The sequence below is a fragment of the Schistocerca cancellata genome, chromosome 5, assembly GCF_023864275.1.
Source record: "Schistocerca cancellata isolate TAMUIC-IGC-003103 chromosome 5, iqSchCanc2.1, whole genome shotgun sequence".
Taxonomy (NCBI): domain Eukaryota; kingdom Metazoa; phylum Arthropoda; class Insecta; order Orthoptera; family Acrididae; genus Schistocerca; species Schistocerca cancellata.
The window spans coordinates 45969862-45996606 of record NC_064630.1 but is presented as its reverse complement, the minus strand read 5'-3'; positions in this window follow the sequence as shown (position 1 = coordinate 45996606).

Sequence of the window (26745 nt, the reverse complement as noted above, 5' to 3'; positions counted from 1 at the left end):
GTAACAACAACGACGTTGTACTATTGTACATATAAATAATATTTTTTTCCATCCGATGTTTCGTTAAACTTGAGTAATTGATGTTCTGATTTCATTTGTTTTCTTGTTTCATGCCATTGTATTAAGAAAACTGTAAATAATTTTCAATGTGAATATTAATGTTTATGTCAAATGTCAAACAATATTGTAACAGAATTGAAATATAACAAATGTTGAGACTGTTGTAACATGTTTCAAATTGTAACCGTGCGTCTGGTCCCATACGTAGGCAATGTATTAGGATATGTAGAATGCAAAACCTCGGGTGAATACCCTGTCTGTAAGGGAGCGGTAAAAGGTGGATGGCAGGCGAGCGCGGGAAAATGCACGCGGGCACTGTACGGCACGACGGGCTCAGCAGTAGTAGTTGGAGTTTGGCACTGGTCTCAGCAACACATTCTGGAGCGAGGAGGCTCTCCTGGAAGACGTAGTTTCATTGAGCCTCGGGTATGCCGTTCCAACGCCCATACAGCATGAAAAATTCCACAGGCACTAAACGGAAAAGTATGGCGACGCTAAGAAGAATTAAAGTGCCGATACGTCAAGAGCCATTGCTGTGGTTGTATGTGTGCTCTGTGCTTCACCATCTCGCCGCTTGCCAACCGCCGCATCGATACGAACAGGTTGAAACTTTTAGTACTGTATTCGTATGGACCAGTGTTACTTTTGTTCCATACTGTTCAATAACAACTTAAATTTTACCAGAACTGTCCTATCATTTAATTATCTTCACAACTAACCTAGATAGGTTCCTTTCCAAATGTTGTGCAATCCGAGTGTCCCGAAGTGAATAATTAAATTTTGTGTTAATAATAATTACTTGCAGACCTAACTATGTAAGAATGGTGTTTAAAGAACTGTTTTGTTAATGAACCAGTAAATGAATAACGAAGGTCTGACAAAGTTGGAAGATAACTTTGATATTGATTTAGTAATGAAGTTTAATTATTTCGAGACAAATATAAAGGTATTTAAATGAGTAGGGTATATGATAAAAAGAGTAGTAACTCACATACTGCAAATCTTGAGCGCATAATAATTTCAGTAATAAATTTTCTTAATACAGTGATCACAACAGTTTCAGGGTCCCCCCCCCCTTTTTTTATTCATTTGAATTCTGAAGTGCTCTAAATTGATTTGACCAGCAAAAGTTAAAGTTAATATAAAAGCCAAAATTTATCAGTGTTTTATCTTTATCAAAATTGACATTGTATCTGTGACTCGAAAGTGCTATTTCTAGGGTGACCTATGCCCGATTTTAATCAGATCAATAGACAGTACGAAGTTTTGTAGTAAACATTATAGTGTAGTGTTATGTATTTATGGTTTATCCATATCAGTACAGAAAGTGAAATTATAAATTCAATAGATTTTCTGGTTCTAAAATTCTACTATATTATGCAGTGTTACTACTTGTTGCGTTGCACGAATATCTGCCAACTGGTACAGGGAAGAAACTCAGTTAATGCCTAATTAGGCTGGCGACGGTATTATTAACAAACTCGTAGCATCTTCTGTGTCGTTTCTTGTCCGTCCTGACGTGTAGTTGCATTTCGGACTTATTTGACGTATCATTGTTATTACAGAGTTGGTGTAAGTTTGATTTGCCACCATTTAGGTACAGGTGGTCAATATCTATACTAAAATCCTTTCTCATAAGGTGAAGCCCGTTAACTTACCATAGTACAGGCTTTAATGAGTATTGTGTGCCCCACAAGCGCACGTTACACCCCGTTTTCGGAAGAACTTAGAATTCTCGGACAGCCTTGGCGGACAGGGGTTGACTCAGAGTTGCCGCAGAGCAAAAGTCGGCGCCTGCGTCATCAGGACGCTGCCTACCGACGATGTGCTGCAGATTTCAGTACTGGTACAGTGTTTTGCGGCTCCGGCATTGTAGGACCTTATCAATTTTATACTGAACCCCTCAGCAGCACGGGCGCTCGCTTTGCTACAAGTCCACCTTGCTTGTTTCTCCACGTGATCCCATTTCAGCTCTCACTACTAATTGCGATACTGCTATACAGTCGGGAGATTAATACTTGATTCATTAGGGCCTCCAGTCACTATCGTCAATCGTTTGTATCACAGAGAGTAGGAGTCCCTTGCTCTCGAGCCAACTCTTATTCTCATAATACGAGGTGCATTCAAGTTCTAAGGGATCCGATTTTTTTTCTCTGGACTGGAAAGAGATAGAAACATGCGCATTGTTTTAAAATGAGGCCGCGTTCATTGTCAATACATCCCAGAGATGGCAGCACCGTACGGCAGATGGAATTTTACCGCCAGCCGCGAGAATGAGAACTGTTTTAAATACTTAAAATGGCGACGTTTTCCTTACTTGAACAGCGTGCAATCATTCGTTTTCTGAATTTGCGTGGTGTGAAACCAATTGAAATTCATCGACAGTTGAAGGAGACATGTGGTGATGGAGTTATGGATGTGTCGAATCTACGTTCGTGGGTGCGACAGTTTAATGAAGGCAGAACATCGTGTGACAACAAACCGAAACAACCTCGGGCTCGCACAAGCCGCTCTGACGACATGATCGAGAAAGTGGAGAGAATTGTTTTGGGGGATCGCCGAATGACTGTTGAACAGATCGCCTCCAGAGTTGGCATTTCTGTGGGTTCTGTGCACACAATCCCGCATGACGACCTCAAAATGCGAAAAGTGTCATCCAGGTGGGTGCCACGAATGCTGACGGACGACCACATGGTTGCTGTGTGCCATGTTGCCGAGCAATGTTGACGCGCAACGACAGCATGAATGGGACTTTCTTTTCGTCGGTTGTGACAATGGATGAGACGTGGATGCCAGTTTTCAATCAAGAAACAAAGCGCTAGTCAGCTCGATGGAAGCACACAGATTCACCGCCACCAAAAATATTTCGGGTAACCGCCAGTGCTGAAAAAATGATGGTGTCCATGTTCTGGGACAGCGAGGGCGTAATCCTTACCCATTGCGTTCCAAAGGGCACTACGGTAACAGGTGCATCCTACGAAAATGTTTTGAAGAACAAATTCTTAAATGAACTGCAACAAAAACGTCCGGGAAGGGCTGCGCGTGTGCTGTTTCACCAAGACAACGCACCCGCACATCGAGCTAACGTTACGCAACAATTTTTTCGTGATAACAACTTTGAAGTCATTCTTCATGTTCCCTACTCACCTGACCTGGCTCCTAGAGACTTTTGGCTTTTTCCAACAATGAAAGACACTCTCCGTGGCCGCACATTCACCAGCCGTGCTGCTATAGCCTCAGCGATTTTCCAGTGGTCAAAACAGACTCCTAAAAAAGCCTTCGCCGCTGCCATGGAATCATGGCGTCAGCGTTGTGAAAAATGTGTACGTCTGCAGGGCGATTACGTCGAGACGTAACGCCAGTTTCATCGATTTCGGGTGAGTAGTTAATTAGAAATAAAATCGGAGGCCTTAGAACTTGAATGCACCTCGTATTTCAGTATACCCTGTCTTTGTTTGTGTCGATAATCATGTATATTTATGTTGTGATGTATAATAAATCTCATTGTAATATTTAATCCGCATATCATTTCGTAGATGTATACAGAATCCCATTTAATGTTGTTTATTACGATAAAGTTCTCTTTTTTCTGAGTGGATAACGATTTTTATTAAATTATTGTGAGTGTGCACTCCTTATTTTACCAACTATCAGGGTCCACCATGATTTTCTTCCGTTATCGTTGCGCACATAATCAAATAGGTGATATGTAAGGAGGGGGTCCAGTGCTTGTCAAGATCTCTTGCAAAATTCGTCTGAAGTAAAGAGGTACAAACTCTTCTCCACCCATGCACCCCTCAAAGGTTCTGCTACAAAATGCAAGGCACACAACACTCAGTAATGTCTCCGCACCTACAGGTCACTAATTCTGCAAACGAATGAAGCGGACCGCGAGTATAAGCAGCAAAACGGAAAAGCGATATCGATCGATTACGTTAATTTGTTCGAAATGTGTTCAGCAATCAAGAGGTAGTATTCCAGAAAAATCTGTCGATCAACCGACCGAAGTCGGACCTCGCGGCCTTCCAGCGCGCCTCCGCTCCCTGTTGGGACGCAGAGCAAAGCGCTTTGTGATGATGTTTGGTACTGCCGGGGGGGGGGGGGGGGGGGGTCGAAGGCCTGGCCGCAGCGGCTTGCCGACGCGTGTTGTCCACGGAATACCAATTAGGGACATTAGGGGGGACGTGGCCAGAAATTAAAGGTTTTGCGATGGGAAAAATTGGCCATTTCAATATTCATGCGTGGCCATTAATGGGCGGTTTTGCAGCGGGAGTTGCGCCCCAACAATAGTTCCGACGACAGACAACACCTGGTCGCGTTTTAATTGCAAATGCCGCCACGGTCCCGGGGGGAGCCACCTGTCGCGTACACCCGTTACACGCCGCCATAGGCGCGGGCTTTTGCCGGCTGCGTACCCCCTTCCGTTTCGTTTTCTGCTCTCCGTTGCCAGCAACATGCATTATGCCAGTCAGAAAAGTAGTTCTAAGACCCACAGAAAATACATTTTTCTGTTTCCATGCTAGTTATACAACTCTGATACAAGGCACATTTGTGTAGAGGGAAATCATGTAAATTGACTAATTACTATCAACACGTCGAAAATAAATTAGAAATAAGTAATTACGTCGTTGTACTAGAATCGTTCAAATGGCTCTGAGCACTATGGGATTTAACATCTATGGTCATTAGTCCCCTAGAACTTAGAACTACTTAAACCTAACTAACCTAAGGACATCACACAACACCCAGTCATCACGAGGCAGAGAAAATCCCTGTAGTACTAGTTCTATTCACTGCAACTGAAAATAACGACACACAGTTTCAGTCTGCCAGGAAGTTCCGCTAAACATGTTTTCCATTGCAGCAGCCGAACTATTGAACCCTGATAATTTTCTCAAATGGTAATGTATAGCCACGGTAAGAGTTCACCACAAAATTTGTAACTCGAGCAAACTGACTGTAAGGAGACATCTTCTGACAATTTATTTTTCCGAAGTAGTGTAATTTTATACTTGAAAAAAGAGACAGCATTGGTCGTATATTGTTTACTATCGCAAAATCGATTTTCTGTCACTGAGTGACCATCTTCAGTGCTATATTGTATAACTTAAATAGGATCCACTGTTGTCAATAAGCTTACGGCAATCACATAGAATCTATGTGATTGCCGTAAGCTTATTGACAACAGTGGATCCTATTTAAGTTATACAATATAGCACTGAAGATGGTCACTCAGTGACAGAAAATCGATTTTGCGATAGTAAACAATATACGACCAATGCTGTCTCTTTTTTCAAGTATACCTGTTATCTGGTCGTAGTGCACAGGACAACATGGAGTCGCCAATCAAGTGTAATTTTAACTAGCTGCTCTTCTCTTTGTGTACAAAGCATCATTTGTATAGTACATAGCGTCACATAGTGAAAGCAATATAATGTGAATTAATATGTTATGGCAGTGTAATTTTACTTTTAATAACTTTTCTTATGTCTTGACCACAATTTTATTGTCTAACAATATTACGCATTTCGACTTTCCGTCATTTTCAAAGGCTGAAAATGACAACACATAACTGGTATCAGAAGACAGGAAAGTATGGTACATTTCAGCACTGATAAGAGACATAGTACAACGACTACAATATGACTTCCTAGCTTACCAGTATTATGTCATTCAAGAAAATTGTTCATTAGATACATTATATCGCGTCAACACTACTAATCACGAGTTAGGTGCAAACTGCTACCAAGGGAAAATTTCGGAAGCCAAGTAGACTAAAACGCTACGCAGTGTTCGTGGTACACGCAGCGATTTGTTTCTTGTTTACAACCACAACTTTCATCCTTCTGTCGTATAAAACAATTTCATCAGTAAACATGGAAAGCATTTAATAACGTTTTACAAAAAGTATAACTTTACAAAACAATCAGTAACAGACTTGTTTTTTTGAATGGTCGAATGTAATACATTGGAAGAACGTATTGTTCTCGGCGGGACCAACTGTCTGCTAACAAACAAATCTTTTATGAACTTCCAGCATGCTGGAGTAGCTTCAGTCAGAAAATTTTGTCAATCAGTAGAACGAAAAACTAGTCTAAGTTGCAAGTTTCCATTCATTCTATGAGCAGTTTCGGGCCGTGAACCATTTTCAAATCATCATAAGAAAGTCAAAAATGGCATTTCCGAAGATGTCAAAAATGTGCAACGAACATTTTTACAACCGTTGTTGCGTGTAGCAAATTTATGAGGTATTCTACACTGTGATGAAAGAAAGTAATGCGATAGCGGTTGGTTGGTTCGGGGAAGGAGACCAGACAGCGAGGTCGTCGGTCTCATCGGATTAGGGAAGGACGGGGAAGGAAGTCGGCCGTGCCCTTTGAAAGGAACCATCCCGGCATTTGCCTGGAGCGATTTAGGAAAATCACGGAAAACCTAAATCAGGATGGCCGAACGCGGGATTGAACCGTCGTCCTCCCGAATGTGAGTCCAGTGTCTAACCACTGAATGCGATAGCGATATGCACGTATACAGAAGGCGAAAGTACAGGGTTATTACAAATGATTGAAGCGATTTCACAGCTCTACAATAACTTTATTATTTGAGATATTTTCACAATGCTTTGCACACACATACAAAAACTCAAAAAGTTTTTTTAGGCATTCACAAATGTTCGATATGTAGCCCTTTAGTGATTCGGCAGACATCAAGCCGATAGTCAAGTTCCTCCCACACTCGGCGCAGCATCTCCCCATCAATGAGTTCGAAAGCATCGTTGATGCGAGCTCGCAGTTCTGGCACGTTTCTTGGTAGAGGAGGTTTAAGCACTGAATCTTTCACATAACCCCACAGAAAGAAATCGCGTGGGGTTAAGTCGGGAGAGCGTGGAGGCCATGACATGAATTGCTGATCATGATTTCCACCACGACCGATCCATCGGTTTTCCAATCTCCTGTTTAAGAAATGCCGAACATCTTGATGGAAGTGCGGTGGAGCACCATCCTGTTGAAAGATGAAGTCGGCGCTGTCGGTCTCCAGTTGTGGCACGAGCCAATTTTCCAGCATGTCCAGATACACGTGTCCTGTAACGTTTTTTTCGCAGAAGAAAAAGGGGCCGTATACTTTAAACTGTGAGATTGCACAAAACACGTTAACTTTTGGTGAATTGCGAATTTGCTGCACGAATGCGTGAGGATTCTCTACTGCCCAGATTCGCACATTGTGTCTGTTCACTTCACCATTAAGAAAAAATCTTGCTTCATCACTGAAAACAAGTTTCGCACTGAACGCATCCTCTTCCACGAGCTGTTGCAACCGCGCCGAAAATTCAAAGGGTTTGACTTTCTCATCGGGTGTCAGGGCTTGTAGCAACTGTAAACGGTAAGGCTTCTGCTTTTAGCCTTTTCCGTAAGATTTTCCAAACCGTCGGCTGTGTTACGTTTAGCTCCCTGCTTGCTTTATTCGTCGACTTTCGCGGGCTACGCGTGAAACTTGCCCGCACGCGTTCAACCGTTTCTTCGCTCACTGCAGGCCGACCCGTTGATTTCTCCTTACAGAGGCATCCAGAAGCTTTAAACTGCGCATACCATCGCCGAAAGGAGTTAGCAGTTGGTGGATCTTTGTTGAACTTCGTCCTGAACTGTCGTTGCACTGTTATGACTGACTGATGTGAGTGCATTTCAAGCACGACATACGCTTTCTCGGCTCCTGTCGCCATTTTGTCTCACTGCGCTCTCGAGCGCTCTGGCGGCAGAAACCTGAAGTGCGGCTTCAGCCGAACAAAACTTTATGAGTTTTTCTACGTATCTGTAGTGTGTCGTGACCATATGTCAATGAATGGAGCTACAGTGAATTTATGAAATCGCTTCAATCATTTGTAATAGCCCTTTATTACGAACACAAGGTATAAAAGGGCAATGCGTTGGTGGCGCTGTCATTTGTACTCAGGTGATTCATGTGAAATATTTTCTGACATGCTTACAGTCGCATGACGGGAATTAACAGATTTTGAACGCGGTATTATAGTTGGAGATAGAAGCGTGGGACATGCGTTTCGGAAATCGTAGGGGATTCAATACTTCGAGATCCACAGTGTCAAGAGTGTGGCGAGAAGACCAAATTTCAGGCTTGATACCAAATGTCAGGCATTATCTCTCACTACGTACAACGCAGTGGCCGACGGCCTCTACTGAATGATCGAGAGCAGCGACGTTTTCTTAGAGCCGAGAACACTGAGAGAAATAACTGCACAAATCATTGTGGGACTTACGGCGAACATATCCGTCACGACAGTGCTGCGAAATTAGGCAGTAACGGTCTATGGCAACAGACGACAAACCTGAGTGCCTTTGCTAACGGCCCGCCACGAATTCCTTTCCTGTGCTAACCTCTTCATCTCAGAATAGCACTTTGCAACCTACGTCCTCAATTATTTGCTTGACGTATTCCAATCTCTGTCTTCCTCTACAGTTTTTGCCCTCTACAGCTCCCTCTAGTACCATGGAAGTCATTCCCTCATGTCTTAGCAGATGTCCTATCATCCTGTCCCTTCTCCTTATCAGTGTTTTCCACATATTCCTTTCCTCTCCGATTCTGCGTAGAACCTCCTCATTCCTTACCTTATCAGTCCACCTAAATTTCAACATTCGTCTATAGCACCACATCTCAAATGTTTCGATTCTCTTCTGTTCCGGTTTTTCCACAGTCCATGTTTCACTACCGTACAATGCTGTACTCCAGACGTACATCCTCAGAAATTTCTTCCTCAAATTAAGGCCGGTATTTGATATTAGTAGACTTCTCTTGGCCAGAAATGCCTTTTTTGCCATAGCGAGTCTGGTTTTGATGTCCTCCTTGCTCCGTCCGTCATTGGTTATTTTACTGCCTAGGTAGCAGAATTCCTTAACTTCATTGACTTCGTGACAATCAATCCTGATGTTCAGTTTCTCGCTGTTCTCATTTCTACTACTTCTCATTACCTTCGTCTTTCTCCGATTTACTCTCAAACCATACTGTGTACTCATTAGACTGTTCATTCCGTTCAGCAGATCATTTAATTCTTCTTCACTTTCACTCAGGATAGCAATGTCATCAGCGATTCGTACCATTGGTATCCTTTCACCTTGTATTTTAATTCCACTCCTGAACCTTTATTATATTTCCATCTTTGCTTCCCCGATGTACAGATTGAAGAGTAGGGGCGAAAGGCTACAGCCTTGTCTTACATACGAGCACTTCGTTCTTGATCGTCCACTCTTATTACTCCCTCTTGGTTGTAGTACATATTGTATATGACCCGTCTCTTCCTATAGCTTACCCCTACTTTTTTCAGAATCTCGAACAGCTTGCACCATTTTATATTGTCGAACGCGTTTTGCAGGTCGACAAATCCTATGAAAGTGTCTTGATTTTTGTTTAGCCTTGCTTCCATTATTAGCCGTAACGTCAGAATTGCCTCTCTCGTCCCTTTACTTTTCCTAAAGCCAAACTGATCGTCATCTAGCGCATTCTCAATTTTCTTTTCCATTCTTCTGTATATTATTCTTGTAAGCAGCTTCGATGCATGACCTGTTAAGCTGATAGTTCGATAATTCTCGCACTTGTCAGCTCTTGCCGTCTTCTGAATTGTGTGGATCATGCTTTTCCGAAAGTCAGATGGTATATCGCCAGACTCATATATTCTACACACCAACGTGAATAGTCGTTTCGCTGCCACTTCCCCCAATGATTTTAGAAATTCTGATGGAATGTTATCTACCCCTTCTGCCTTATTTGACCGTAAGTCCTCCAAAGCTCTTTTAAATTGCGATTCTAATACTGCATCCCCTATCTCTTCTAAATCGACTCCTGTTTCCTCTTCTATCACATCAGACAAATCTTCACCCTCATAGAGGCTTTCAATGTATTCTTTCCACCTATCTGCTCTCTCCTCTGCATTTAACAGAGGAATTCCCGTTTCACTCTTAATGTTACCACTGTTGCTTTTAATGTCACCAACGGTTGCTTTGACTTTCCTGTATGCTCAGTCAGTCCTTCCGACAATCATATCTTTTTCGATGTCTTCACATTTTTCCTGCAGCCATTTCGTCTTAGCTTCCCTGCACATCCTATTTATTTCATTCCTCAGCGACATGTATTCTGTATTCCTGATTTTCCCGGAACATGTTTGTACTTCCTCCTTTCATCAATCAACTGAAGTATTTCTTCCGTTACCCATGGTTTCTTCGCTACTACCTTCTTTGTACCTATGTTTTCCTTCCCAACTCCTGTGATGGCCCTTTTTAGAGATGTCCATTGCTCTTCAACTGTACTGCCTACTGCGCCATTCCTTATTGCTGTATCTATAGCGTTAGAGAACTTCAAACGTATCTCGTCATTCCTTAGTACTTCCGTATCCCACTTCTTTGCGTATTGATTCTTCCTGACTAATGTCTTGAACTTCAGCCTACTCTTCGTCACTACTATATTCTGATCTGAGTCTATATCTGCTCCTGGGTACGCCTTACAATCCAGTATCTGATTCCGGACTCTGTCTGACCATGATGTAATGTAATTGAAATCTTCCCGTATCTCCCGGCCTTTTCCAAGTATACCTCCTCCTCTTGTGATTCTTAACAGGGTATTCGCTATTACTAGCTGAAACTTGTTACAGAACTCAATTAGTCTTTCTCCTCTTTCATTCCTTGTCCCAAGCCCATATTCCCCTGTAACCTTTTCTTCTGCTCCTTCCCCTACAACTGCATTCTAGTCGCCCATGACTATTAGATTTTCGTCCCCATTTACATACTGCATTACCCTTTCAATATCCTCATACACTTTCTCTATCTGTTCATCGTCAGCTTGCGACGTCGGCATGTATACCTGAACTATCGTTGTCGGTGTTGGTCTGCTGTCGATTCTGATTAGAACAACCCGGTCACTTAACTGTTCACAGTAACACACCCTCTGCCCTACCTTCCTATTCATAACGAATCCTACACCTGTTATACCATTGGACCCTACACTACCGGAAAATCGTGGACTGCTCACCCTCTGCCCTACCTTCCTATTCATAACGAATCCTACACCTGTTATACCATTGGACCCTACACTACCGGAAAATCGTGAACTGCTCAGATGAGACACGTTTCAGTTGGTAAGGTAGGGTTCGAGTGTGGCGCAGACCCCACGAAGCCATGGACCCAAGTTGTCAACAAGGCACTGTGCTAGCTGATGGTGGCTTCGTTATGGTGAGGACTGATTAGTATGGAACTGACAGAGTATTCTGGTCCGACTAAACTTACCAATGACTGAAAGTGGTTATGTCCGGCTACTTGGAGACCATTTTCAGGAACTCGTGAATTGATTTTGACTGGGAGTGTCTATGTTCGGTCACTTGGAGCCATTTTGAACACATTCATGGAATTCATGTTTCCAAAGAACCAGGGGATCTTTATGGTTGGCAAAGTGCCATATCGCTGAACCTACAATTCTTCGTGACTGATTTGAAGAACAATCTGGACAATTCGAGCGAATTATTTGGCCACATATATCGCCCGACGTGCGTGCCATCGACCATCGCGCACCATAAACACTTTCGTAATTGTGGACGGCCATAGGAGCAGCATGGCTCAATATTTCTGCAGAAGACTTCCAACGACTTGTTGTGTCCATGTCACGTCGGGAAAAAGGAGGTCCGATATGATATTAGAAAATATCCCGTGACTTTTGTCACCTCATTGTGAGCGTATTCGAATTAAATCCAGTTGAGGGGTACTATTACGCAAAGTGACTAGGAAAAGACGAGGTCTAATGCACTTTGATGAAAGTAGGCTATCACAATAGGACACTCTGGGAAATGCGATGTCACAATTTAATCAGCCAGGGACACACCGATCTGCTATTCACTACTAACATCTGCAAATATGGGCTTTACTAGCGTCTAAAGTGGGTGGCTGGGACGGTTCCACAGCTTTGATTACTTTCATAGACAAACTTTTGGCTCAAGCCGTCATTTCATGCAGGCATATCACTAAATTTCCTGGCAAGTAAGGGCATACAAGAATACCATAGTATTCGTTACAATGCACAAGGGTTTCAGGAGGAAGTCGGTAAATATGTAACAGACTGGAGTGTTAACAAAGAAAAATTGTAGCACAGTGTCCAAAGTCAGTTCAAGTAGGTAATTACTTGACTGACAACACTATCCCACAGTAGAGAGAAAACTACGGACAGTGTGTTGCAGTCCGTCCATAGATACACACACGTCTACATAACTGACGTAGCTTCAACAGTGAGTGAGAAATTGGCTACCTATTTATGCATCTGCTTTAAACAGCCACAAGGGACTTTTGGCCTAAGTATTTCAAAGAGACATGAATCAACATGTCCCCGAAATCTTAATGCGGAGGCAAGCAGAAGTGAAAAAATGACGTAAGAGCATATGATGGCTTTTGTAACTACTGTTCTTGGTGGGCATTTAAGTTACGATGCGAGGAGGGTAATGTTGCGTTGGGTTTGATCAAGCCATAATGAGCACACTCTGCTCGAGAAGAGTTGTGCGAACAAGATAGTACCACAGAAGGCAGAAACAATTTACAACTTCTTGATGAGTACTTCTTAGGCACGCTAAGATTTTCATAACGACAGTCGGTGATGTTTTACTTCTTAGGCACGCTAAGATTTTCCTAACGGCAGTCGGTGATGTTTTAAGACTTCAATAAAAAAAATAAAAAAATAAAATAAGGAACACGTCGTCGTTTCATTGCCAGACTTAACTCCGTGTTGTGCAATCAACATTCTGCAGCGATGTAAAAGCCTACGTTACAATATCCTTCGGAAAAGCAGGTTAAGACATCGACATAACAGTATCATAGTTTGAAAATTTAATTAATGTGTCGTCTGCTTCTGGCCTGTTTCTGTGAGGAACTGATGTCGGATGTGAGACCTGAGTTTCTCCTGCCGTATACAACTTTAAAATACCTTCCGGGAATTCAGCCAGGTAACACTTTCAGCGACCGCCGATATTTCGCCAGGAGAACACTCCGCCATTTTCAAGGCAAACGGCAACGGACATGCGACGTACATGCAAATTCAAAACCTCGGACTGAAGCAGGAAAGATAACACACACACTGAACACTAGTGCCACCAAAGATGACCAGGGCCAGAGCTATCGATAGTGAGACTAGGAAAATTCGCAGGTGAGGTAGCATTGAGTCTGTTCCTCTGTTTTTTGGCAAGGGAGAGAGCCGGATTCCAAACAGAGTTTAAACAGACATCTAATATTTTAGTGAGTTTAGAAGTAGTCTCTCTCTTCACTCGTGTACCTCTATCTGATTCGTTGCGGTTAATTGAGGCCAGGTTTGGTGCTGAATTAACTAATCTCTTTCGGCATGTGTTGACATCCACTTACTTTTTATTAATGACCAGTATTACGAGCAGACAGATGGAGTTGCGATGGGTAGTCTGTTGTTTCCTGTGATCGCAAATATGTTTATGGAAGACTTCGAGGAACGTGCATTGGAGTCGGCGCCTTTGAAACTCGCCTGTTTCTTTACATACGTTGACGATACCTTCGTTGTTTGGCCTCATGGTAAAGAGAATTTGAATCTCTTTCTAGAACATCTGAACTCGATCCACGCGAACATTCGTTTTACGATGGAGGTGGAAGAAGATGGTTGCTTTCCCTTTCTTGACGTGTTGGTCAGGAGGAAGGATGGTGGATCATTGGGACATGCATTCTACAGGAAACGTACTCACACCGACTTGTACATACAGGCTAATAGTTGTAACCATCCGGATCAGCGTGAAGGGGTACTTCGTACCTTGGTACACAGGGCACGTATCGTTTCAGAAGCTGAGACTTTGCCAGCTGAACTGTCCCGTCTTGAAGTTGCATTTCGTCAAAATGGTTATACTGATAGACAGATTGAACGTGCGTTGCACTATCGACCAACTGTACATCGGGTGATTGATGATAATTCTGAGTCAACACCTAAGTCTTCTGCCTTTCTGCGTTACGTAGGAAACACTTCCAACAAGATCGGTCGTATTTTACGGTAATACGATGTGAAATGTGTTTTCCGACCTCCATCTAAAATTAGAGGGCTTTTGAGATGCGTTAAGGATGATCTTGGTCTGCGTAAGGAGGGTGTATATCGTATTCCTTGTAGCTGCGGCATGGTATATATTGGCCAAACTATCAGGACCGTGGAGGACCCACGTATTGTGCATAAACGGCACACACGATTTCAGCAGCCAAGTAGATCTGTTATTGCCGAACATTGCTTGGATACTGGTCACCGCATGTTGTATAGTAACATCGAGATATTGGCATGCACGTCCAGCTAATGAGACAGTGTTATTAAGGAGGCAGTTGAGATTAAATTAGCGAGCAACGTCGTTAACAGGGATGGAGGTTTCTGTTTAAACTCTGTTTGGAATCCGGCTCTTTCCCTTGTCAAAAAACAGAGGAACAGACTCAATGCTACCTCACCTGCGAATTCGTAGTCTCACTATCGATTCCTCTTACTCTCGTCATCTTTGGTGGCACTAGTGTTCAGTGTGTGTTATCTTTCCTGCTTCAGTCCGAGAACAGAGGTTTTGAATTTGCATGTACGTCGCATGTCCGTTGCAGTTTGCCTTGAAAATTGCGGGGTGTTCTCCCGCCGAGATATCGGCGGTCGCTGAAAGTGTTACCTGGCTGAATTCCCGGAATTTATTTGACGTTGGATGTAAAAAATTGGCTTTAGTCAGATGTGCGTAGTGTTCTGTTCTTCTTTGCTTTGACCACTTCTTTCATATCCCACAGGTGCACATTCACCCTGTGCAACACTGTAACGTAGGTAGAAGGCCTCTGTCATTCAGAGAGCGCAATTATTTTAAGCAGAGAGAAATGTAGCAATAAGTGACGACATTGAAACGTGTCTGTTTTCAGTCATGTTACAACGACATTTTACTTCCTCGCGGTTACCAAACCTGCTTTCTTAGACCTTAAACAGGTGACCGTTACGACGTCTGTTGTGGTAAGTCGCACAGTTTTGCATGCGAATTGTTCATACATTGCTTTTAAGCTGAACGATTTATATTCTAAGCGTATTCTTCGCGCGTTTTGAGCGTCCGAGTTTACGGCCAATAGATAACGAACTGAAGACTTCCGCAGAAAAGGGAAGTTCGAGTTTTTAGTCCTGTTCACAGTGCGTTTGTTAGAGACTTAGCACAAGCTCGGATTTCGAAAGGGTGGGGAAGAAATCCGGCCGTCCCTCTTTCAAAGGAACCAACCCAACATTTCCGTGTAGCTGTTTAGATAAATCACATGAAACCTAAATCTGGATTGTCGGGCAAGGTTCTGAACCGTTGTCCTCCAGAATGCGAGTCCCCACCTCGTTCGGTATAGAGAATTTGCTTGACTAGTCGGGGATACAGAAGGTAACTGAAAAGCGTGATCACAAAATTCTCCGCAGCTGAACAGATTTCTTAAAAGTGTTCGAAGATGTTTTTGTAAACTAACGACCAAGATTTGACGATACAAAATTGTTTCACTGACCTGTAACTGATTGGAAAAATTTTACACCGGTAGAGTCCAGTCGTTATGTGGTCGCTTAACTGTTCCCAGATATGAGAGGTTGACAAAGTGTGCACAAAGAAAGAGTAATTGGACACTTAATGTCCCCGAAATACGTCAAAATTTTTCAGATACGGTCAGAAGCTTCGCAGATAGTTCGATGGCGTTGCTGTTGGTTTTTAAGGAATATGCAACCGCTCGTTGTCGAAAGATCCTTCACTGAAGACTGGAAAGTTGCACAAGTCACACCAATAACCAAGAAAATACATAGGAATAATCATCTGAATTACAGACCCACACCACTCTCTATTTACAGTAGGATTTTGGGACATAAGCTGTATTCGGATATTATGGGTTTCCTCGAAGGAAACGGTTTATTGACAAGCAGCCAGCTCGGATTAAAAAATATCGTTCTTGTAGTGTCCACATGTTCTATGGTCGGAATACATTATAAGCCTATTGGTAACGCTATCGTCTTGAGATCTGCACTTACACTCACGAAGTAATGAGTACTATCGGTTGAAACGTCCCCTTAGAACATTTGTACATGACTGTGCTTAAACTGACACACAATATTTTTAGCGCAACGCAGTCTGACTTTCAAAAATCCCTACAAAAGAATGGCCCTGACTAACATTAACCTATACGTTTCACGAATCACTTACCTCACAAAAATGTTGGTTACTCGAACTACTGCAATACAGCGAGCGCCACTACTGCCAGCTAAATAAAAGATTCAGACTTAATAGTCATCAAAAGTCATAATATATATAGCAGTTCATGACATCCAGTCTTACAAAGTTCAAAACTCCGCCATTTCTCTCCCCACATCCACCACTGCTGGCGGCTCACCTCCAACTGCGCAACGCTACGCGCTGTTCACATCCAGCTGCCCAACACTACAATGGCAGACAACAATGCAAACTAGCCACAGACTGCACACAGCACAGCCAGTGATTTTCATACAGAGCGCTACGTAACGTTGCCAATAAGAAAACATAAACAGCCTACTTATACGGTAGAGGATTTCAAATTTATTACATATATTTACGTTTTCAGAACGCTTTTGACACTGTTCCCCATAACAGACTTCTACTCAAATTGCATTCATGTGGAATATTGTCTTAGTAGTGCTACTGGATTCGTGTTTTCCTGTCAGGACGGTCACAGTTCGTAGTAACTGATGTAAATCCATCGAGTAAAACGAAACTAACATCCGGCGTTTCCCAGAGAAGTGTTACTGGCGCTCTGTTCCTTATCTATGTAAACGATTTAGGAGACATACTGAGCAGCCTTCTGAGATTGTTTGCAGATGGTGCTATCATTTTCCGTCTTATAAATTCAGCTGATGATCAAAACAAATGGCAAGACGGTTTACACAGTATACCTGCATAATGTGAAAAGTTGCAGTCGACTGTAAACAACGAAAAGTGTGAAGTCCTCCACATGAGTACTGAAAGGAATCTGCTAAAATTCGGTAACAGGACAAGACACAGAAATCTGAAGGCTGTTAATTCAACTAAATTCTTAGGGATTACAATTACGAATAACTTAAACTGAAACTATCACGTAGACAACGCTGTGGGGAAAGCAAACAAAAAACTGTGATTTATTGGCAGAAAGCTTTGAGAACGCAGTAGGTCTACTAAAGACACTGCTTACACTACGCTTGTCCGCCCTGTTCTGGAGTACTGCTCAGCGGTGTGGCATCCGCATCAGATAGGATTGACGAGGGACATCGAAGAAAGTTCATAGAAGGGCGTCCCGTTTTGTTTTCTCGCGGAATAGGGGATCGAGTACCACGTATATGATATGTCAGTCGCCAATGAATGTGAAAATATTTTGTTGGCATCCATTTCATAGGACAGAATAATCATCATAGTAAAATGTGCAGTTAACACTATGCCGTACAGCGACACCAAAGTGGTGTCGTGTGCATAGTATATCGCAGTGACCGACGGCAGCACTTTAGTATCTTTTGCATTCTGTAGGTGTTTTGTTTAGGTAACTAGAAGTTACACAAGACAACAAGTTTTTAGTTTTTATAAGTACTTGTGCCCTTTCATCATGGCGGACGAAAGAGACAATAGGATTATTTACTTTGAATGCGCGTACGTCTTGTCGAACGTTCCGGACGACTTGGCCTATTGGGAAGAAGACACTGGATATCAAAAGAATGAAAGTGAAGCAGAATAGTAGGAAGATACTGAAATACGACCAAGAATAATTCGGCGAACGCTACGGTTGCCAACTGATTCGGCTGAATCAGACGAAGAAGACAGTGCACAGAGGTCAGACTTTGAATTACCAAGGACCAAAAATAAATTTCAAGAATCCCTGGGTCCAAACATATTTCCCAAAGATACACAGAGCGTCGAGGATATCATAGAATTATATATTGGGAACGATCTAATTGAATATATTAGCAACGAAACCAAAACGTAGTACAGTCAAAATTGCAATAGCGGGAAACTGGTTTAAAAAAAAATACGCCAAATTTGTCGACGTAACGGGACGCGAACTTAGAAAATGGTTTGGGCCTACCATCCTTATAGGAATTGTAAAAACAGGTTGGATCGATATTTTGGTCAACGAATCCGTTGATAGACACACCGATATTTCGCAAAACCAATGTCCCGCAACCGATTCAGACAAATATTATCATTTTTACATTTTTCCAAAAGCAACAATGAACCGTATAATGCCGATGGGCTTATCAAAGTTCAATTCGTAATTGATTATTTTTCCAGAATGTTTAAAGAAACCATTAATCTAAGTCAAACCATATCACATTGAAGGAATGATACCGTGGCGTGGACGCTTAAATTTTAAAGTTTACAATCCGTCGAAAATTACGAAATATGGCATACTCATTCGGCTACTGCGTCATTCGAGTACGGGATACGTTTCCTCACTCAAGATGTATTCCGGCTCTGGACAGCTTTTAGCAAAAACAGTAATGGAACTTGTAGGGAAGCAGCCTACTCACGCCGTAATAAATTCACATCAGTCTTTCCATTGTGTGCCAGCCTAGTCCGCTGTAACTAGCTCTGACGTCATAAATGTTGCGCAATACTTTAAAAATCAAGTAAATAACGTGAAACGGTTCTAGCATGTCAGGAGTAATACTAAGTTAATATGTGTTGAATACCAGTTCGATAACTTTAACCATTTTCAAAATCTGGACGTTTTTCTGTAAAAATCATTGGCGCAACAGAAAAGAGCTAGAGACTTAAAAATTTATATTTAGATTCTTTTTTCCTAATAATTTAATAGAAACAGTACTTTGGATCTCACAAATTAATATTTTAGTTGAAATTCAATATTTTCTGGTTTTTGTCTTAAAAATTAAGGAATCAAGATAGATTAAGTAGGCTAATAAATAAGGCTAGGATGTTTAAATTTAAGTAGAATGGAGATCCGCTATAATCATAAAGATGTGAGAAGTTTCAATTGAATAACTATAAAAATATAGCGATAGCGTATCTCCATAGGGCAACTTCAGAGCTCGTCTACTGCGTGTAGTGTAATTAAATTAATTCTCTCGCCCAAAATATTTTTCTTAGCCACGTCAGATTTTTATTATGATTACTTACCTGTGTGCTGATTGCACATTTAAAATGAGAGCTTCATCGGCCATCAGAAAAGGAAGCGATGATTTATTCAATAACTTAAAGTGGTGCATTACTAGCCCAGCGGCTAATCGGGAGAGCCGATTTGATCAGGCGTTCCCTTAGCCGTCCGCACCGCGGCTTTATATATTAGAACGATGCGCGAGGAAGGAAGGCCCCTGTTCTCTCCAGACGCTGAATAGCACACCATCTGTGTCGGGAGTCGCGTCGCATCGGTATCATTGCTATAAACAGCCTATAATGCCGTATTAAGTTACTCGGGATACGCGTAACCATGAAATCATTTTCGAGTGAAGTGTTAATTCTGGGATGACTCTAATTATCTATCTTCAGTTTGCGTATGCCGTGTTTTCACGTGCCGCCGCGGGTCAGACATTCTACCATTATTTAGCGTGGCGTTTGATGAACATTATCATCAAATTATGGCCAGAATTCATATAAACTTTTAATTTGGACAGTTATAGTTGCATCAGCACATTAGACTCTGAACTGCTCTGTTAGTCAGGTTGTGTGGATTCTTTTATTCATCTGTGAATTGCAGAATACAGATAACATTTTTTTAACAATCGTTTTTGATTATGAATCCCAGATAATCTCCTAATTCCTCAGAGCTATAAGCTGTAGCTCTAAGTATATTTCTCAGATGAAGTGGGCACTAGGAATTCTAATTACAGGCTTCACGTTTTGCTAATCACTTTCTGGTTGCCAATATTGTAGTTAGAGAGCCAGTGTTGAGAACGGAAAAGAAGCATAAATAATAGGAACATTTATATAACAATGTATTCCACCTGCCGCCCCACATATGGTAAAACGACCGGGAAATGCAGTGTTTCTCCAACATTTTTAAAACAAGCACCAAATTCGTACCAGCCGCCCCACAAACTATTGACCCCATGTGATGGAAACTGGCATCACCTCTGCGTAGATGATTATTATAACAGTGTAAAACTTGCAGAGAAGTTACTTGAAAAGAAAATTCGAGTTTGTGGAACGATACGGCAAAATAGAGGATTTCAGGAAAACTAAAGCGAGAAAAAATCAATGTGTTTGAAGCTTGTCATCAACGGAAAGGTGACAAGTGACCGGCGACAAGCCAAGCAACCCGAATTAGCGCTGCCGGCGCTAAGCGAATATATTTTTACGAAACGTGCGGACGGCGAAGTGTTAATGCCAGTTGTCACAGATGTGGACAAATGCGAGGTAGTACTCGTAGAAACGGAAAGAACAGAACAGTCGCCGATTACAATGACAGTGGTTGTAACGGAACCTATTAAAGGCTTTACTTTACCGAAGTATGCGATACCCTCCAAATTCAACCAGTTTAACGAGTATTTATGATTATAGAAAAATTATTGTGTATGTCAACAATGATTGCATAACATGTCTCCATAAACAGTCAACCCATTAAATAATACTGAATAACTGACCCACACAAAAGTTATTATGACTTGATCACTGATACAGCAAATGTCATCATGTACAAACATCAAGTTCATCTTAAATAATTAATATGAAGTACGAAAAATAGTGGCCAACTTACGTATTTTGGATCTCCTTAAATAAAAATCGCCCAGTGAAACCTATTTGTTCACTAGGAGAGTTTTCACTCAGTATTCACGTAAACACTCCTATTTTAGACGAAAACCAATGTAATTCTTAATAATTCATGTTATTTACTTATTTATGCAAATTGGAGAAGTCAATTGACAAACTTCTAAAAAACGGGCTTTTTGTAACAAAGAACTATTCAACAAATATGTCTGTCATTTTAATAACCTGTTAAATTATGTCACTCGATATAAATTAATAACTTTTCTGCTCAAATTACGATAACAGATGTACATGTGACTTATAAACTATATCTCTTTTTAGTAGTACTTTGACAACGCTATAAATACAAGCGGCAACAAGGGTCGGGAGCGGAGTCTGAGTGTCACTTTGGTAAAGTGTATGTGTGTTATTGTTCGAGGTGGTTAAACATTGCAAAGAACATGTAAAAGAAGTGCTACTTTGTGTTGTGTCATTGTCTTTGGTGGACAGTGGAATTAAGATGGCCACCAGAGTAATAAATATTCGAAGTTTAAATATTTGTTGGTTTCGCTCATTATTTATCATCAAAACCACGGGACCTCATCTTTTTACCCCTAGACAACCAGATTTAGAGCCAGCATTAGCATCGAGACACAGCAGCGATCCAGCAAGCAGCAGCGATTACCAAAATACATTTTAATGGCGCCAACCTAACATCAAGTGCTAAGAAGCTCTGTAAATGGGAGTGAAATAGTGCGATTAGTGCAATATCTACGACTAGGCGACCTTTATATGGTGCATCTGTGAAGTCTACGAAGCGATAGGGAAAAAGGGCGAAGGGATAGATCAGGGGTGATAATAGCGAAAAGAGGCCATATAGTTGGTAGGAGAGCTCTTGGTGTGTATGCTTTACTGGAGTACTGGTTGGAGTCAACAAAGAAGCGCAACTAGTCACTTATCGAGTTCCCTACATGTTTACTTCTTCCCAACAGCACAGATTTACACTGGGGGTTTCTAGCCGCGTGATAGGGTCTGAGGGTTAGGCTGTTTCTCCACCCCTCCTCCCACTACCTCGTGTGGCGAGGGTGAAGCCAGTGTTCACGTCACAGCTCAGGAGTTGCCCGAGGTGGTTCGCTGCGAGCCTGTTTAAATTCCATCGATAAGCTCCCCCTCTGTGTATCGGAGTCGGATACGCCTCTCAGAAGTTGGCGAGAGTCGTTCATCACTCCGGAGCCCGCGAGTCGATAGGCCGTTTACTCAGTGCAGCAGCTGGGAACCGCGCTACACGACGCTTGCGCTACAGCGGCCGCCGCCTAATTCACTACCGGCGATTACTCCGCCATTTTCGACAACAAATGAAAGCCATGGACGCGCACGGTGACGATAGCTTTAGTCTGCTAGTTTGGAACCTTTTTACTTTCATAGTTGTCAACGAAACAATTTTTACGGATTTGAGAGTGCATATGTACCATTCACAAACTATCGTTTTGTTATCCGCGATAAGTTTGCTTCTTTTCGGTCCTTAAGGGGCTCCGGAACGCCCTGTACTTGCAATGTTAAAATAACCCTTATAGATTACATCTTTCCTCACAAAGTATTTGAGGTAGCAAGTTGAACTTTTTACAGATTATTTATTGGAATATGGGCAACAACTTAACACAGGGATTTTACAAAATTTTAGTTCAGTTATTAAAGATGATTTTTTTTCAATTGTAATGAAAATTCACAACATTTTTTTGCAATTTTTTATTTATATATTCAAAAATATACAGTTTTTTGGAAAAAGGCTGTGTTAAATTATGCAGAAGGTACTGTGTAACATTTACTGAAAGTTTGAAACAAATATGTTTGGAAGATCCTTAGAAAACATGTAATTAGTATGAGAAAATAAAAGTTTTGGGAATCGAGCGACAAAGATTGGATTAACTTTTTAGTGCATTCCAGGTCCATAGGATGGATTATCTTCATCCTCTGCAAACTCCTCCTCCAGCTTCCTCTTGTTCCTCCTCCTGTTTACTCTTGCTTGTATTTCTAGACTCTTTACAGCCCTGTCTGCAGCCCGAAGGCGTTCCTTGTCTAAAGCAAGCATCGCTCGTACCATGTTAGAATGTTATTATTTACAGTAATAACACATACCTTTGGCTTTCCAACATTTCTCCTTTTCTTAAAAGCCTTCAGAGGATTTCTAATAACTTTACTTTTACTCATTATTATCCTTCAACAAAACAGAGACTCAAGAAACAGAATTAATTACGAATATTTTCGAGATAACGACAGAGTAAATAAACATGAAACAATCGACAATCACACCAGCGATATATATTGAACCATCACAGGTTAGCCACAACACATACTTTATCTCACATCACTAAAATGTACCTGATGAACACGGACGTTAATAATAATACCATTTGACAGCAGTTTAACAGCGCCACAGTGGGTCACGCCCATGTAGAACACACTTCAAAAAAATTTAAAAATACTTGTAGTCTTCCGAATTGAATAAGTTATATATCTATTAAAAGGCAATAGTCTGCAGATTCAGAAAACGCAAAAAAGTAAAAATTGAACTTTTCATGATTTTGAGCCTTTCCGGAGCCCCTTAAGAAGTAACCACAATTCCACTATGACAGCATTATTCGCAGGTATAGAAACAGATGTGAATATCCCTACATTATCCTCAATACATCAAGCCCTGCAGTAGGAAAGTACGATGAAATATTCAAATTGTGTGTTTGTTTGTGTGTGTGTGTGTGTGTGTGTGTGTGTGTGTGTGTGTGTGTGTGTGTGTTTTATATGCAAGTACACAGAACTAATGATTTGCAGATAGCATATTATGAGATAGGAACCTATGTTTAATGTGTATTTACAAAGACGATAGCATTTACAAAGGAGAAAGCAATGTTAAGTGCCTAGAAGCGAAATGAATAGGGAAACTCCGGATTTGGTGTCTGATACTGTTTAGAGAAATTATGGAAATGGAGGAGGACGTAGATGAAGATGAAATGGGAGACATGATATTGCGTGAAGAATCTGACAGAGCACTGAAAGACCTAGGTCGAAATAAGGCCTCGGGAGTAGACATAATTCCATTAGAATTACTGATAGCATTGGTAGAGCCAGCCATGACAAAGCTCTACAATCTGGTGAGCAAGATGTATGAGACGGGTGAAATAACTTCAGATTTCACGAAAAATATAATCATTCCAATCCCAAAGAAAGCAGCCGTTGAGAGGTGTGAAAATTAGCGAACTATCAGTCATGGTTGGAAAATACTAATTCTTTACAAACGAATGGAAAAACTGATAAAAGCCGACCTCGGGGAAGATTAGTTTGGATTCCGTAGAAATGTTGGAACACGCAAGGCAATACTGACCGTACGACTTATGTTAGAAGATAAAGTAACGAATAGTTACGTTTATGCCGTATGTGGACTTAGAAAACTAAATTTGAAAATGTTGGCTGGAATACTCTCTTTCAAAAGATGAAGGTGATAGGTGGAAATTACAGGGAGCGAAAGGCTGTAAACGAAGAAACAAAAAATTTGTAGTAGGAATTAAAATCCATGGGGATGCAATAAAAACTTTTAGGTATGCCGACGACATTGTAAGTCAGAGACAGCAGAGGATCTTGAAGAGCAGCTGAACGGAATGGACTGTGTCTTGAAAGGAGGATATAAGATGAACACCAACAAAAGCAAAGCGAGGGTAATGTAATGTAGTCGGATTAAATCAGGTGATGCTGAGGGAACTAGATTAGGAACTGAGACACTTAAGGTCTAAATGAGTTTTGCTATTTGGGGACGAAAAGAACTGATGATAGTCGAAGTAGAAAGGATATAAAATGTAGACTGGATATACCAAGGGAAGCGTTTCTGAAGAAAAGAAATTTGTTAACATCGAGTATTGATTTAAGTGTCAGGAAGACTTTTCTGAAAGTATTTGTATGAAGTGTAGTCATGTATTGAAATAAAGCATGGACGATAAACAGTGTAGAGCCGGCCGGGGTGGCCGAGCGGTTCTAGGCGCTACAGTCTGGAACCGCGCGACCGCTACGGTCACAGGTTCGAATCCTACCTCGGACATGGATGTGTGTGATGTCCTTAGGTTAGTTAGGTTTAAGTAGTTCTAAGTTCTAGGGGACTGATGACCTCAGAAGTTAAGTCCCATAGTGCTCACAGCCATAAACAGTGTAGACAAGAAGAGAATAGAAGCTTTCGAAATGTGGTGATACAGGAGAATGCTGAAGATTAGATGGGTAGATCACATAACTAATGAGGAAGTATTGAATAGGATTGGGGAGAAGAGAAGTTTGTGGCACAACTTGACCAGAAGAAGGGATTTGTTGGTAGGACATGTTCTGAGGCATCAAGGGATCACCAATTTAGTATTGGAGGGCAGCGTAGACGGTAAAAATCGTAGAGGGAGACCAAGAGATGAATACACTAAACAGATTCAGAAGGATGGAGGCTGCAGCAGTTATTCGCAGATGAAAAGGCTTGCACAGGTTAGAGTAGCATGGAGAGCTGCATCAAACCAGTCTCTGGACTGAAGACCACCACAGAAACAACAACTGCCTAGAGACGTACCAAGACACCCTATATGCATGTCATGTACGAGGGGTGTTCAAAAGAAAAGATACGAAATAACACTGTCTGTATAATTGAAATCTTTATTAAAAAGTAACCACCAGAGATCTGAGCACAATTATCCCACAATTTCACGAGCTGAAGAATTCCGTGTTCCCAAAATTCCTGCTACTGTAACAGAAGCCTGTCCTCCACTGTGTCCTTCAGTTTGTCGTTTTAGCTAAACTGCTTCCCTATGAGATATTTCTTGTTGGTGGGTGCTTACGGGCGCTCAAAGTTGATATGATTCGTTAGAGTCACAAACACAAGTAGGCCAGAGGGTGACACGTGCAGGCTGTAGGGCGGATACACAAGCCGTTGTCATTTGAACTTGGGCATCACACTTCATGTGATCTGGGAGACGTGGAGAAGCGCGTTATCGTGGAGAAAAATCACCATTTTCCCTTAACAGCCCAGGATATTTGGTGTTGATGGACTTGCATAGGCTACATAGTACACATCACAGAGTTAACTGTGTGCCAATGCCAGTGTCCCATAGGCCACACACGAAAGTTCACCTACGTAAACATTTATGTTCCATATGTGTGACATTACAGCTAATCTATGTTGGCGAGATGCAAGTACCGCTCTCTGCAACGCGGCACTTATCACAACTGGCCAGGACAGTTTGGAATGTCGGAAATAACTACCAACTCGACAGATTCCACTAAATTACGAATCGCTACCAAAATGTCATCATCGGCAACAATATGACAACATCCAACGTTACATAGCTTGGAGTACCAAGTTTTTCATAATATACAGACAGTCCCCCCTCCAAGCCATGGACCTTGCCGTTGGTGGGGACCTTGCTTGTCTCAGCAATACCGTAGGTGCAACCACAACGGAGGGGTATCTGTTGGGAGGCCTGAAAAACGTGTGGTTCCTGAAGAGGGGCAGCAGCCTTTTCAGTAGTTGCTGGGGCAACAGTCTGAATGATTGACTGATCTGGCCTTGTAACACTAACCAAAATGGCCTTGCTGTTCTGGTACTGCGAACGGGTGAAAGCAAGGGGAAACTACAGCCGTAATTTTTCCCGAGGGCATGCAGCTTTACTGTATGGTTAAATAATGATGGCGTCCTCTTGGGTAAAATATTCTAGAGGTAAAATAGTCCCCCATTCGGATCTCCGGGCGGGGACTACTCAAGAGGACGTCGTTATCAGGAGAAAGAAAACTGGCGTTCTACGGATCGGAGCGTGAAATGTCAGATCCCTTAATCGGGCAGGTAGGTTAGAAAATTTAAAAAGGGAAATGGATAGTTAAAGTTAGATATAGTGGGAATGAGTGAAGTTCGGTGGCAGGAGGAACACGACTTTTGGTCAGGTGAATACAGGGTTATAAATACAAAATGAAAT